At 34.4% G+C, this 13,346-nt stretch overlaps 1 protein-coding gene across 23 annotated transcripts in view; it reads right to left on the minus strand.

Annotated features, from left to right (window-relative positions):
• Nucleotides 1-13,346, minus strand: part of TENM3 (teneurin transmembrane protein 3) — a 1,330,479-nt gene that overhangs the window by 602,935 nt on the left and 714,198 nt on the right. The gene's annotated exons all lie outside the window — the stretch shown is intronic.

Raw genomic sequence — 13,346 nt, forward strand, 5'->3', positions numbered from 1 at the left:
GCTATAACCTAGATATTATCTGAAATAGTTAAACCACACTTTATGTCTTTAGGAAGGATACTTCAGCTACATGAATGAGCCAACATTGTTTATTCAAACGGGAATGTGTTCAGCAGGCAGGAAGCAATGCAAGAGGATGAAGTGTTCTCTATTGGATTAGAATAGCTAGACGAGAATGTCAAAATTGCTTTCTTTCCTGAATGTATATGTCTGTTCTTGATTTCATATATTGTTATCCTATGTGATTCACTCATTAATTTACTGCTGTCCAACACCATAAAAAACTGCTAAGCTCAGTGTGGACTAAGCCTTTGGTAAGAGAACCTAATTGCAACTCTGACTTCATGCCCACAGAAAACACAAACACCCTCTTCCTACCTAGTTAGATGAGCATTTTAATGCTTATGTTGCCACACTATATTTTAATGTAGTTTACCGTACTTAACCCACAAAAAAGTTTTCACAAAGTACTTATTTCAAACATCCAATAATATTACTTTCCTTTACTGGTCTCATAGATGAACTGAGCATGAATTTATATTATCTATTAATCAGTATACAAAGACATACTATACCCTACATTACTTCATGGATTTTCTTGGACAGTTTTCTTGGGTATTAGTACAACAATAGCAATCCTGGAGGAATGATTGTTACAAGGACAAGAATCTGTGTACTCTGAAGATACCCTGCTCTCTACTTTACAGCTTTTAATAGTATTTAAAATGAAAATAACACATCCCACTATATAGCAGATATAAAACTACATAGACAGTGAATCTAGGTGTTTCTGCAAGGAGGAAGATAGGAAGTCTAAAAAATAAAAGAGATAAAGGAGACTTCAAAGGGAAATCAAAGAATTTTAAAAAGGCTATAAGAAAGGAGATACATATAGTTGAAGAAGAGAAGGAAAATTATTTATCTGAGATGCATTAAAAAATTAGCTACAGTTTTTAATGGGTGAAATTATGGTAAGATCCAAATAAGACTGCAGATTATGTCTTTTCAATTAGAAATACATTTTCTACAAGATGGCAGTGCCAATGCACACTTGGCATTTGCTCATATTCTCTCCATTATCTTTGCTTTGAGAAGAAAACAAATTAAACATCACATGTAAGCTGAGGAATTTTAAAAGACCTATATTGGTCAGAATACTGTATGCAATTCAGGAAAAGAGTCCTTTTCTGTCAGATACAGGACACAGCATTATATACTGAATAAAAATTTGAGTTAATCACTAGACATCTCTATTCCATTAATACTAGTAGCACAAAATTCTATTAAAGTAATACAAATGCCAGAAGATCCTTTGTGATGTTATGGGGTTTAGACCGTTAAGTTAAACACCAGTGCAGTACTCATTTATGCACACAAACATACATAAATACAGAGAAAAAGGATTATAAACTAGCATTATTGTATGCTTGTGTGTGTGTGCACATGCACACACATGCACCAGGTGTATGTAAAGGGAGGAGCATTAACAAAAGGATAACATCTGGTTTCAAGAAGAAATGCTAGATTAACATTCAAACTCTGAGAGAAAATTAAATTAAATTAAATAAATACCCTGGCATATTTACAAGTTTGTATCTAGGTAAAATGTCAAGGTCTAGTCAAAATATAAGAAATGATTGACTTAGTAACTCTGTTCTGCCAGGAACTATTAGATATTAAACAGGTCATCTAACACTTAAAAACTGACTAGCTGCAGGTCAGATGACATTTATAAAATTCATACCGATAAAGTCCTTCCATGCTGCCTTTAGATCTGTTGAAGAGCTCAGACAGAAAAAACAGAAATGTTCTTAGATTTCACAAATAATTAAAAGCACTCCCTTTATTTCTCCTCCCTTACTTAATTCCAGTGAGAAGGAAATTCTCTATATGAATATCAAAATGATTGATGCTAAAAAGCAAAAGTATATAATAATTTTTATATGACCACAGTTGTACAAATCTCAATGAAATACAGAGAACTAAAACCTATTGTGGTTATGTAATTTATTCTTCCTGTTTACTCAATGTGTTGGACAATGGTGTCACGGCATGCTAAACAAACACAATACATTCTCACTCATTTTATTCCACACTGACTGTTGCCATGTTCTGAAGAACACTCAAAGACTGAGCTCGAGAGCAGTAGTTAAAAACAGCAACTGGCTGTCAGTGGTATAGTTTGTCATTGTTCCACAGACAAAAGGCAGACTGTCACAATAAACAGCATTTATTCATTTCAGATTTGTGGCTTAGGGCTGAGGAAGGGGAGGTGTCATTCGTAGTAATTGTAAAACACATAAATAATAATAGTAGTCTGCAAATCATTTATCAAAGAAAACAGTGGGAGCTGGCAGTGATGGAGGCAAGAAAATGGATGCTTCCAGCACAACCTAATTTACAGCTCTTTTAAAAAACCACATTTTTTCTTTCATAACAGTAAAATGGAATGTTTTGTATCAACTGCTTATGTGGTGGGTAAGCAAGACAGAACAATTAAATCATGACTTTAAAGACTTATTTTAAACAAACCGCTGAGTAGCTTTCTGAACATGATTACTCTCTACTCAGCTGCCATCAATTTTATTAACCTAATTTCAGTAATTAAAAACCATTTCATATTGATATTGGCATCACCTTCTCTAGATTTTTTTGCTTAAAATGGCATCTTTTTCAAGAAATTTTACTTTGTGAAAATACTCTGGATTGGTATTTGAATAGAAGAGGCTTTAACTGAATACTTATGTCTGTTTTTTCAGGATGACTCTCAAATCCTAACAACAAATTTTTGTTAATAATTTTGTGGGCTGAAATTATAAAGCAAACAAATTAATGTTGTTGAGGTTGGCATTAGTACTTTTTTTTAAATTTGAATGCAACTTTTGAGGCAGCCATTACCATCCTTTTCTCTTGTAAGGTCCTGTCCTGATTTACAAGGCTGAAGTCCTAGGTCAGCGACACATTTTAACTGTATTGCGACATTCCCCAGCCAACCCTCTGAGGATCTGAAAAAATCTGGGAAGAGAACTGAGACAAAAAGACACCCGCAGCTGAAAAGGTGTTTCAAAAGGAAACTCCTTATTTACTGCTGCATGGGGAAAGTCCCACTTCATCTCATAACCACTCCTGCTGCTCTCCGGAACACTGATAATATTTATTAGAGAGCAATCTCTTCTTACATACCCAAAAAAGACAGATGGATATGAATTTTTCTCTGGCGAACCACACAATGTTCACCAGATGGAAACAATGCTCCCTATATGGTTTCTCAGGCATTTTTGCCTACAAATCCTTCCCTCCCAGCATGTCTCAAATCCTATCAGGAGCAAGGGCGTAAAAGGGCTAAGGAAAGGACAGGTATGTCGGAGAGACTGAACTTGTGTTTCAGAATGAATCTCTTTCATGAAAAATCTTACATATTTTGCTGGAGAGAGAACAGAGTGAAAGAGATGACCTTAAATGGAATTAAAGAGTGGAGTGTCATATCAGTATTTCAACCAGTAAATTTTATCACAGCTGTTACTGCTTTAGGTATAGCAGAGAAGTAGAGCTCAGGAGTTGCAAGAAGCAGCACGTCTGGCAGTGCAAGGACAGTTCACTGAAGAGTGGGTGCACAAGACCAAGTCTAAGATAAGCTTTGGCGTTCTTGTCTTAATAAGACAGGATCTTTCTCAACTGATTTTAAAATTGAAAAAGATGCTAGGTTTAGGCAGACAGGACATGAATTTATGAGAAAATGAGAAAACAAATGTAAGGCTTTACTTGTTTAATATCTACAGCTACAGGAATTAACAAAAATAGTATGCTAAAAAACCAATGTTGAAAAACAAGCTGCTAACCATCTTTTCTAAAAGATTACTAAAAATAGAAAAATAAATATTCTAAGATTAAAGCATTCTCTGAACAGAAATGGCAAAATTTGGGATTGATTTTAAGTAAATAAGTACAAAAGGAGGGGCTTAGTCCTTTCAGAAGGGACATTTTCAGTCTAACATCAACTACACTGCTGTAATCTTCAATTAAAGCGATACAATTTCAACTAATCTTATTGCTAAGAGCAACAAGCAGTAACTTAAAAATTTTAAGCCAGAATTTATTCAAAATTAGTTTCTGTTAGAGCAGTTAGAAATCTAAGCATAACATTTCTATATTCAGAAAAGATATATCTTGAAATAATGAAAATATTCTTACCTATGTTATCTTGCTATTGATTTTGTAGAGGTTCTCTTGAACTTTTCCCCACCCCCTTCTACCCTTCTTTACAGAATTAAATACAAATATATGTGGGCACATAGTACTACTCTTCTGGGTTTGGCATGCAGTCTTAAATGCAAAACAAAATATTGACAGTATTCCTCTCTCTTATGCAGATTACTAAGACCTTTAGCTTCCTTTTCTTATAAAATTTCCCTCTCCTGTTTTGTTACAAAAGCCTGGAATGCTATACTTGAAAAAACTGAGCTTTGGGGTGCATTTTCTTGGTTAACTTTTGCCATACAAGGAATCATAAAAATTCAAAGTTATTCTTCTGTAGTCTTCATAAAGTCAGTCCCTTTTACTCAGGAAGGAAAGCTTATATATTTGAATATATGATTTTATCCTGGGTTCAGTCAGGTGCATGGTGTTTGTCGCATCCTGTACGCAGTTACTCAGAGTGACGAACACATGCAATCATTAAAGAGTGATGATAACCTTCATTCTAATTGCATTAGTACACCAGCTCTCTCAAATGAAGGCAGATTTCCCATAACAGGAACAGCTAAGCACAAATGTAAATGGATCAGCGGTGTCACTCATAAATGATGATCATGGCCAGCGACCAACAGTGGACAGTCACTCACGCAGTAACACAATCACTCTGCAGTTAATGCATGTCACTACTGATTTGCAGGGAAATTTTTGAAACCAGAATTTGCATGGTCTATTTGAAACTTCCCTGAGCTGAATACCTAGCATTTAGCTTTCTAGTGGGAGTTGTGACAGCAGCACTGCTCGCAGCAAACTGCCACTGTCGTTTGTTCTGCTTCAGTGCTGTTTGACTGTCACAGCCTGTCATGTAGGAAGAAAGCACCGCATCTAACCCCCTGTGACAAGGTTTAATCACCCCTATTACTCCTATTGGCTGTTCAAGCCACCTTGGGGTGTGCAGCACACAGTTACAGATCTAAAAAATCCTTGCTTTATAAATGGAAAGGCTAAAACCTAGTCTGAGTCGATCAATCTGCTAACACATAATTGAAAGGAAGTAGAAGGATCAGATTAATACTAATACAATGCTTGAGATAATATTTTCATTTTCACAACTTTTGCATCATTAGGAGTACTAAAGTACTTATTTTTCTTCAAGATTACTTTTTTAATGGATTCCAGGTATTCAAATTCTGAATGTATTGTTATTTCTTTCTAGAATTTCTTGCTAGAATGTGGACACATGGAAGAGTGTCCCATTTGGGATCGATTTTTATGCCAAAATTAAGTGACAAAGGTAAATATTGTGATAACAAGGTATATCTGTCCAAATGTTAATGCTGAGTCAAAGGGCAAGGGGAGGAACAGTTAGAATAAGCTTTGTACAAAGAAAAAGTTAAACTTAAATCTTCCTCACACAAATTAGCATTAATTAATCGAAACTTCATATATGCCTGATCTATCTAAGGAAACCATTTCATTGCTGTTCCACATATAAAAGTCTATCTTCAGGCTAGTTTTAAGAATGTACTTTATGAGACTGCAGTCCATATTATTTATACTTAAAGCCTGAAGGACACGTGGGTCAGCAAGTGTAACTGGCTCAGCTGGTTAGAGCATGGAGCTAATAACACTCCCAGTCCTTTTGCTTACAGCTGGTTATCCAGAAACCCAGGTAACATACACCAATCACATTTGCACATCAACAAATCTGTTTTCTTGAGCCGGTTTTATTAAATCCAAGGTCTATTTACTCGGACAAAACAAAATTATTGCAATAGGAAACCATATTAACCCATTGTGAGTTTAGCTTCAGCTAGGTAATCTAGTATTATGAACTTCTAATTATGCCATCAGGATAATCCTAGGCCTGATAAATGATGTTAGTTGAGTCTTTACAACGGGAGGTTCTTATGCTTGAGAACATCATTAACACAGGTGTTATTTCAATTGACATGTATTTGTAAATATCACATTTGTTTTGCAGAGACTGGGCAGGAAACGAGTACAGCCTGGCAGAGCAGATAACTTGGTGGATCAATAATCTAGCACAAGGATTTATACCCTTACATCCCTGCTTTATCCCAGTTATGAAAATACATGAGCAAGCACACATCCTGCAGAACCAGAATAAATATTCATGCTGCTTTCATCACATAGCTGCAAAGGTTTTTACGAATTAGGGAAGAAATTTTCTAAAAGACAAACAGAAAAAAACCCCCTCACTGTCAGGTAGAACTGTCAGTAGCCCTTTTCATTGTGATTAAAATGAACTATTTAATTTTCATTTCTAACTAGTATTTCAGGTGAAATAAAACAGTCTTGGGCCAGAGCATTTTAAAACTTTCAAAGAGCATGAGAATGTGTCAATGGGTGGAAAGTGCATTACATAAGGGCTTTAATTTTTCATGAAAACTCTATTTAACAGGAAGGTAGTTTTTTTTTCAAATATAAACACACTTATCTGCCTTTCTTCTGGCCACCTTAGGGAAAAAAACCCCAAATCAAATTCCATCTGACAGTGAAGTTTCAGTGTTCCCTCGATTCTTTTCCTGAATGACCAAATGTAAAAGACCCTTTTCTGCATAAAAGGAGTTTATAGTGCTTACTGCAGCTTGTGCCACTGACCCATGTACAATTCTGACCTACATTCTCACTCCCCCAGTCTGATACTGTCAATTAAATTAACGTTACCATGAGTCTTAGAGATTTTCCATTATTAAAGACAAAAAGTAATTTATGTTTTCTTACATCCGTCAAACACCTGTGAAGTATCGCCTAGAAATAAACAATTTTAGCATCTATCCAGCTGTATACAGATAGATGTGAGTTGCTGCAGCTAAACCATCATCAGGAAGCTGTGCATGCCTGTATTTATTTATGGTTTGCTGCAATGCCAGTTCATCGGCTACAGGTTTACACTACACATGTTCTCCGTCATACCTTCTGTCCACTAATTTGACCAATGTTCTCTTCCCCCAATTTGCTTATCAGTTCTGAGTGACAATAAAGGACAGGACAATACCACACTGTACTTTTTTTATGTACAGTACTTTCACCCTGAAAGTAAGTTCATGAAATTTGAATCCTGGGCCACTGAGAAATCTGGTTTCTTGAATTGTCTATTCACATAGAGTAGTTTCAACAATTTTCGTAATTTGAAAGGAATAAATATTTTTGGTACTTTTTCTGCCTCAAGGTGTGGCATTGACAATAAAACAGAAAAATAATAATCCCAAACCTTTAAATCCATGTTTTCTTTTTATAAATAAACCTACAAAATATTCTAGGCAAAGATATTGATATGAATCTTTGGATATGAATCATAATAGCAGATTTTCACATCAGGTATTTGATTCCATCTCTGAACTCTGAAGCCTCTGCAGTGTGAATGGCAGCAGGAAATGGCTTTCAAACTCTTCCTAACAGATGGAATAAAATCTGCCAGGTTATTAAATTACTACACAACTATTTTTAGTTTCCATTTCTAAATCCTTTTTCTTCTTTTGTCATATAATACGTCATTGCTAATCAAATCTCAGAAGCATTACTATTTTGAAAACAGAAGCTTGAAGTGGCAGTTTATTATTCTTTGCCCTGAACATTTTTGTTGCTGCTTGATTTTTCTTCTAAAATTATGCAGTATTTATACAGATCTGTGTACTAAAAAATAGAGAAATTAAGTCAAAACATCAGTTTATAGGACTTACAAGCTTTAAAATTATTTTAGTGATGAATAATTGCTGTGAATCCTTATCTAGACTGCAGTCAAAGATTAAAGAAAACTGTTTGCTGAAAGCTAACAAGTAGAAATGGCCTAATAACTATGAAAACAAAAGCAAGTGCCTTGACTGTCTGGTGTAAAGCATATCAGAAGTGAAACATACTTTATTTTTGATGAATTGTACTTAGGAAGAATAGGAAGCTACTCAACTGTTGAGAAAATTAAACCAATTGTTTCTTCCTGTGAACTCTGTCATAGTGACAGATTTTCTTAGTGTACAAAGAATCCTTTGAAGGCAAATTTGCTTGTAATTCAAGTGTTATGGAAAAAAAAATTGTCTCTTTGTTCAGGTACTAACTGGAACACCCACCCTTTTCTTACATGAGGTTCTATTATTACTGCTACATCTACACTACAGTACAGAAGTGATGATAAAAAAAGGAAGAATTAAACATGGTTTGCAACTATTATCATAGCAAATATTGCAGCACTGAAAGGAAGTATATTAACTGTAAAACGATTAAGTCAACTGGCAAATTCTGGTTTTACTTAAGGACAACAAACTTCAATCAACTAAAGAGTCAATCTTGCAACTTGCAAATTGCTCCTGTATCTGATTTTCAGTAGTTCATCAGGCAACAGTCAGCCTCAGATTGAACACAAAAATGCAGCTGAAAAAAAAAAAAGCAGAACACACAGAGAGATTTAGATTGGAGTGATACTGTACAGCAGACCTGTGACATCTGGAAGCTGTATGGATTTACATTACTGCCTCAAAAGCAATGTAAAAGAATGAGAAAAGCCCCTACATTTTAGTTCAGTTCTATTGAATCTAACAAGTGTGAAGAAATAGTTTAGGGGTTTTTTTGATACCACTACCGTGACTGATGTTGCTCAGCTACAAACAAATAAATGTATCAATGGATGAGGCTTCTAGCTTCTCTCAATTAAGGCTAGAACCTGCTGAACTTTTTCCAGTCGGGCATGTAAACTGCGAAATAACTTTACAACATGGTCCATAAGGTATGATTTCTTATAATAATATTTCTGTGAGAAATACTATGCATTGTAAATTTTAACTACACGGGGTTTTCTACCTATATCATATGACCAATGCAAATGGAGAAAAGTATCAATGCTCATCACTTTTTGGAACATTTCCAACCATTTGCAGTATCTTTGATTTTGTGCTTTGTAGCAGAGGAATATAATGGGAGCTTTCACAATCCTGTATTTTTGTCTTCTTATTGACTTTGCTTCTGAAGATGGGGGAAAAAAGAAAATAAAATTCAATTTTTTAAAAAGCATTAGTCCAAAAGATGAATTTGAAGGGTTCTATAAATGATCTGTCTTCCGAAAATGTGTCGGTGAGGAAGAATGGGAAGAAGAAAAAAATGTGTTTTCAAAAACTAAAGGTGATAAAGCCTACACTAAATGCAAGGCTCCTAGGTAAGAGTAATTTTGCAAAGCCCTTTCTTTTCATGGGACAAAACTAGACTACAACTCAAAGCAAGATTTTAGGGAGCATTTGTTCCTCAGAACTGTATGCTTTCTGTTTATTTTAGGAAGAAATTATATCAAAATAGCATCTTTCAAATGTCTCAGAAACAACTGTGTTCAAAGTTTATTTGCAATAGAAATCTAAACGCAATATATTAAATAGAAGATGCCTCTGTTCTGTGATAACCTTTGCAACTAGTTTACTGGAGGAGCAATTAGGTATAGAAAATTATAATATGTATTTTAAAATTTAAAATGTAATATTTTACAGTTATTGCAATATGATATTGAATTGTTTAAATTACAGCATAATAATTCATTCCTCCAGCATTCAGTGGCACTAGGCCTTTGGCCTCTTGCCTAACAATACACTAGACAAGAATTATTACATTGTAATTCACACTCTGTCATGCCTTATTGCTTAATTAAAGCATAACCCTTCATGACATGACAAGCAATTTGACTGTTGCCATAATAGATTATTATCCCACCTAACTTATTTTAGTTTTACAAACCATTTTCTTTTTTTTTTTGGTACATGCACCGAGAATTATCAGAACAAATACACAGATGTTTCTTTATCTGTAAAGTGTGAAGGTTTAGGAAGAATAGCTAAAAACACAAGGCTGTATTTTTTATTAGAACTATTGCTTGAGTAAACTTGGACACCTTTTTCTTTTCTTCATTTTGCTTTGGGAATTAAATCCCACAAAACTTTGTAAAACTATTAAGATTCAAGTCTCAGATTAGGTGGCTGCCTATATTTTATTGTTGATCTTAGCTATCTAAATGATAAAGTTATACTATTTTAGCGACTTCTAATGTGGTATTAAAACAGCAATGAGGCTGAGGTTACCGTGTCTTTCAAACTCCAGACAAGGAAGTTGCCAGTTTAACTTTGTTGCAATATAGCAGTTAGCTACTCTGTGTTGAACATTATGTAATACTTAAAACATATTTTTCAGAAATAACTCTTTGAATCACCTTTTTAGTAAGATTTCCCCCTTTTGGTGTTTCTTGGACTGAAACTTGGTAATATAGAAAAGGTAATGTGTTGTTATTAAAACACATCTGATTATAACTAAGAATTGACTAGGTGAAGTTCTACTTTTGTAAAAAGTCAATTACAAAACCCATTGACTTAAGCAAAACGTTATTCTATGAGATGAAATGGAAAAATATGTCAACAGCTGTGAAAACACACTTTAATATTCCAGCTTGCATTCAAAATATTTTAGTTAATATTACATATTTTTTTAATGCCTTCACATGGCCCTCACACGTGCAATACAACACAGCCATTTGGCTATGAATAATCCTTTGGTTTTGGCAACTACCAATACAAAATTAAAATATGTAAACATGGAACTCTGAAGTTTTGTGTGAACAAAACCCTGGATTTATTGAGAAGACATAGGCAATGCATTAAACATGCATAAAAACAATTTTAGAATGGAAATTGCACATACCATACCTAATAGATGTCCAACTCAGTTTCATATAATATCAAGGTGCAATTTAATGAGATTCCACTGAACTCTGTATGTCCTCAAGGTGACTGGGTTTTCCCTGGAACTCTCTCTGCTGTAACTATAAAATGTCTATGATGTGACTGTGATATAACTGAAACAGCTGCAGTCTTTGATCATATGCTGGCAGTTTACGTACAGATGCAGAATGTGTAATAAGGGCACACTTTATTAACTTGACTGATGTTCTGTTATTTTACTGGTTCCAAAAGCCAAAGGAGACTAGGCTCCACCATGTTACCCTGAGAATAATTTATTGTTGCAACTATTCAAAATGAAATACCTATCATTAATGTCTAATTGATTACCAAAAGCAAGAGGCATATATTGGCCTCAGTTGATCTGACATTTGCTACGATCTTTAAAGCTGCCGTTATAGCTAGAACTATTATTTTGAATTAGCACAAAGTACATTTTAACTACAGTTTAAAACCACTGACAACACTCTGAATGTATGCATATGTTTCCTGTTAATAGCTATTTCTACATATATACAGTCTAGTGAAACTTACAGTGAGCTTTTACCATTTCTTACATATAAAAATACACAGCTTCTGAAGGTGTGATAATAAAGTTAGACCCTGACATGCTAGTGGCTGTATTATGTTGTAGAAAAGCATCTTTGTTCTCCTTAACAGGTTAAAACATGTTTTGGTTCTACCAAAATTTTTTAAACAATTCATCTTTCTCAAAGTAGCCCGATTAGAGAGGAAGTAATTCGCACACTCTTTTGGCTACTTGGAGAAAGTTGAACTGTGTGTCCAGCAATTAAGAAAAAAATTTACTTAAAACCTAGGTATTTTGCCTCTATGCATGCAATATGGAAATCATAGTAACATTATAAATTATAGGCAAATATAAAAATTTGCAATGGGTTACTTTGGACAAAGAATTATTTCATGAAGAAGATGAAATTAATATTCTCAAAGAAGATGTACTAACAGTTTTGCACTAATCCTAAGAGTATAAAGTTTTCTAGATACAAAAGAGTATTTAGAATTGCCACTTTTCTAATAATTTATTTTTTATTTTGCACTTTTCTTTCTCTAGCCTCCATTTATATCTCTGTACTCTTAACTCTAAATTTAAGTTTCACTTTGTGCTCGTATTTTCACTGGAAGAAATAAAAAGTCCGGGACTCTCAAATCATTCTGCACCCATACTCCCAGTTTGCCTCCTTCTGTAATCTTGCAGAGAAAATACACATTTTCAGAACTTTGCTGGGCACAAAAGGGATGTTGCAAAATTATTGTACTACTTTGATGGGATGGCTCTCTCTCCAGGACCTCCCTTATGTAATCCCTGCTTTAGTTTTCTTTTCAATCCCTTTCTCTATAGCCTTTATGCTGCACTTGAGGGGTAAAACATCTCAGAAGTTAGAGTACGTGGTGCCCACAATATGTATGTTTACATTTTTTCCCATGGGTCTCTTAATCTAGATACAACCAGCTAGATCTGTTTCTATTCCAGTTTTAAGCATATGTCAGTAAGCATTTATACTTTAATCTTCTTCACTATGGATATTCCCCAAGAAAGTGTAATTCCTCTAGCCCGCAAGCTTAACCCCACTGATTAAACTGCTGGCTTGTTTTTAGAATCCTAAAACATTCTGAAATATGTTCAATTTTTTTCCCCACACCTTGAATGCTTCCCATTTCTAGAAATGAGGAGAGATAACAGGTAAATTTAAAATATAGACATTGCAACAGAACAGAGTTCTTTCATGAAAGTCTGATGCCTATTTCATGAGCTTCATTTTCACTGATGTTTGTTATAAGACACCAGAAATTAAAGTTATAAATAAGGAGTAAATAAGCTAAAGTATTCTAAGTTATCCAGTCAAAAAAACATGATCAGAAAAGTTCTCTGAGACTGAATATCTTCTTATTGTACCCTGGATTACTTTTCAAAACATAGATAAATCTTTATGTTTGGCCTTCTTACCATTTTTTTTTCCCTTGGCTGCTTCTTGTACTTCTTAAATACCATTTGCACTGCAATTTTTCTGCCAAGTATCTCCATGATACATTTCAGTGCCCTTTATTCCTCTCCATCTACCATGTTCTTATCAGTACCTTTTTGTGGACTTCAGCTCAGAGGAGAATACTGGACTTTATTCAATGACTTCATCTTAACTGACTCCAGAAAAATATGCAGTTAAATTAATCACAAAGTTTATTTTTGAAGTATTAAATTGAATCCTAGAAAGAAATAATTGCTTTACAAGTATTATAAAATCTCTGATACTGACTGTGGGTCAAAATTAAGAGAACATTTCCAGATAAACCACTACTCACCCATTGAAATGTCTCAGTTTAATACCACACAACTTCTGTTCAGAAAGTATATATTGCTACACAGCACTATTTGTGATGCAAAGCATAGCCCACTGACTTACCAGGTGT

The sequence above is a fragment of the Corvus moneduloides genome, chromosome 5 (assembly GCF_009650955.1).
Source record: "Corvus moneduloides isolate bCorMon1 chromosome 5, bCorMon1.pri, whole genome shotgun sequence".
Lineage (NCBI taxonomy): Eukaryota > Metazoa > Chordata > Aves > Passeriformes > Corvidae > Corvus > Corvus moneduloides.